The sequence below is a fragment of the Hipposideros armiger genome, unplaced genomic scaffold (assembly GCF_001890085.2).
Source record: "Hipposideros armiger isolate ML-2016 unplaced genomic scaffold, ASM189008v1 scaffold_516, whole genome shotgun sequence".
NCBI classification, from domain to species: Eukaryota; Metazoa; Chordata; class Mammalia; order Chiroptera; family Hipposideridae; genus Hipposideros; species Hipposideros armiger.
In genome coordinates, this window is record NW_017731866.1 from 282,607 (window position 1) to 285,437 (window position 2,831).

A 2,831-nucleotide genomic window follows, 5' to 3' on the forward strand; every position below is an offset into this window, starting at 1 on the left:
GAAAGAAAGAAAGAAAGAAAGAAAGAAAGAAAGAAAGAAAGAAAGAAAGAAAGATGATCAGCATGTCAAATGTTGCAGGGAGCTCGAAAAAGCTCGGACTAAAATGAAGTCCCACAGATGTAATGGCACATGCTAGGATTATGGGCAGTTGTGAAAGTGGAAACAGTGAATCTGTGTTTTGAAAGGTTGTTGGTTCCTCCCAGCAAGACATCACTGTTGATTCCCCATCTCCCAAATTCCCATCAAAAGTATCAAGTGACTGTATGAATAGGGAATATCTAAGTTAGCACTGTCCACATGCCAGAAATATGACCACTCTTGTTCTGAGAGCAAGCATTACATACCTGGGATACAAATGGTAAAAAACCCAGCAGACGCTTTCTGAGGAAGAAGGACAATGAGGTAGTCAGCGGGGCCATCAGCAGCACAGGACTTGGCCTCTCTCCTCTTTTCTTGTGCCTCCTGTAAGCCTAAAGTCTTCACCAACATTCAGGTTCCACCCAGAGACCGCATTCTCACTGCCCTCTGTAGGTTATCCCTTCTTGTCCTATTTGAAGGCTGTAATTGTTATTTCTTCTTCTGCTATCTTTACTTCAGTCCACGAAGAGAGGAGAAGAGAAGGGAAGGGGATCAGTTGGCAGTCAAGGACAGTCTAAGGGTTGTGGATTTGTGGATGTGAGCTGGAAGGCTGTGCCTGGGGATCGAATGCCAGTCTGTGCTTCTCAGGAGACTGCTGATGGATGCCCCCTTACTGGGTTGGGAAAAGCTGAGAAGGATTAGAAGGAAGGAACTGATGTGACCCAGGTGGTTATGGGAAGGAGGTAAAGGAAGCCAGAAGGTTAAGGATGGAGCTTACATCTTAGTAACATCAAAGGGAAATCCAGGGATACAAGAAGCTGAAAGAGCATGTGATGCAGGAAGGATGGAGGAATAATCTGAACACTTTAAAATAATCTGCCACTGAATCAGCTCCTTTATAAGTTCACTGAGCATTCTCTTTCCCTTCCCTTCCAAGTTTCCTTCTACATTGTGAAGAACCAACACAAGAAGATAGGAGAAAGAGTCAGAGAAGAGCCCATCTCTAAAAACTACAATCTATAGACTTAAATTTCTTTGATTCACTGATTTCTGCTAAGGCCCATGATGATTTTGACCAGAGAAGAATGATTTTAAGGCTTATTAGCATACTTCCTCCTACATCATTTTGGGGGAGTCCATTTTCTATCTCTTTGGAGGGAATCCATTTTCAGTGTTTTCTTAGGAATTGTGATAAAACACAATAGACAATGATCACTAGAAACAACTTACTAGTTCAACAAAGTTAAATTTATTTTACTCTCTCCCTTGTCGTCTTCTCCTAAGTGATTGTACTAAACCAACTGAGACCAAAGATGCATATGTGATGAATAAAGATCATTTGCAAGCATTCTGTTATTTGATGCCCCACAGGTGATACAAAGGAAGGATTGCCATTGTGAAAGAAGATTCTGACCAGGACCAGAATCTGAATAGCCCTACATGGAATACATTATGTGAAGGTCAGGTTTCTGTCTCCATAAGTTCCACTTCCTTTCGCTCTTACAGTGAAGGGCTGAACAAGTGTCAGCATATAGTGAATGTGCCTTGCAAGTAAATACCTTTCTGATATGTAGAACCTTGAAAGAAATTTCACTAGCTTGGTTTTTTTTAACTCTTTTTTTCCCCTATTGTATAAACAACACAGAAGAAAAAAATTCAAAATCTAAAAATCAATAAAATTAAGCAGAAACATATACCTCAGTGTATGAGGTGTGATAAAAAAATATGGTGTTTAAATTAAAAAAATGTATTACAGTAAAAGACACATTGCCATTAATCCCTCTCAAAATACTCCCCCTCGGACTTCAAACACACTTATCCCATTGTTCTTGCCACTTTCTGAAGCAGTTCGGGAAGTCCTCTTTCGTGAGTGTCTTTAGTTGCACTGTTGTGGCTGCCTCGATGTCCTGAATCGAGTCAAAGCATTTACCTTCCATTGTCATTTTGACTTTGGGCAAGAGCCAGAAGTCACATGGTGCCAGATCCGGTGAATAAGGTGGATCAGGACACACTGTAATGTTTTTATTTGAAAGAAATTGCCCTACCAGAAGCAATGTGTGACACGGAGCATTGTCATGATGGAAGATGAAACCGTTTGCTCATTTCTCAGGACTTTTTCTATGCACATCATTTCTTAAACACTTGTAAAGACACTCATGGAAGAAGACTTCCAGAACTGCTTCAGAAAGTGGCAAGACAGTGGGATAAGTGTGGTTGAAGCAAGGGGGAGTATTTTGAAGGGGATTAATGTCAATGTGTTTTTTTTACTGTAATATGTTTTTTAAATTTAAGCATTCATTGTATTATTTGATCACACGTAGTATTGTTGTATATTTTAATTTTATGGAATTATTATTATTTTTTATTCTTAGAATGTCATGACATTCAAGATCTGTGAGAATCAGCATCCCTTATTATGTTTTTTCCTTGTTGTTTTGATGTTAGTAGATTTAGGTAACAAATTATTCATTTAATCAGATAAAGTTACCAGACTGTTACAGATACAGAAAAGGGACAGACATGGACCTAACTAACCCTTTTGAATCCCAAAGACCCCAGAATACCTTTCCTCCATTGTACTTTAATACCACCTCTAAAAAAAAAAAAAAGAAGCAAAATACTTCTGTTTTGGATATATAGTATATGTATGACTCATTACACTTATGACTCTAAAACTTAAATTAGGAGGAAGTTCTTAAAGTAAATATTGTATTTTGTAGATTAAGCAAAAGATAGTTGAGATAGATTACAAC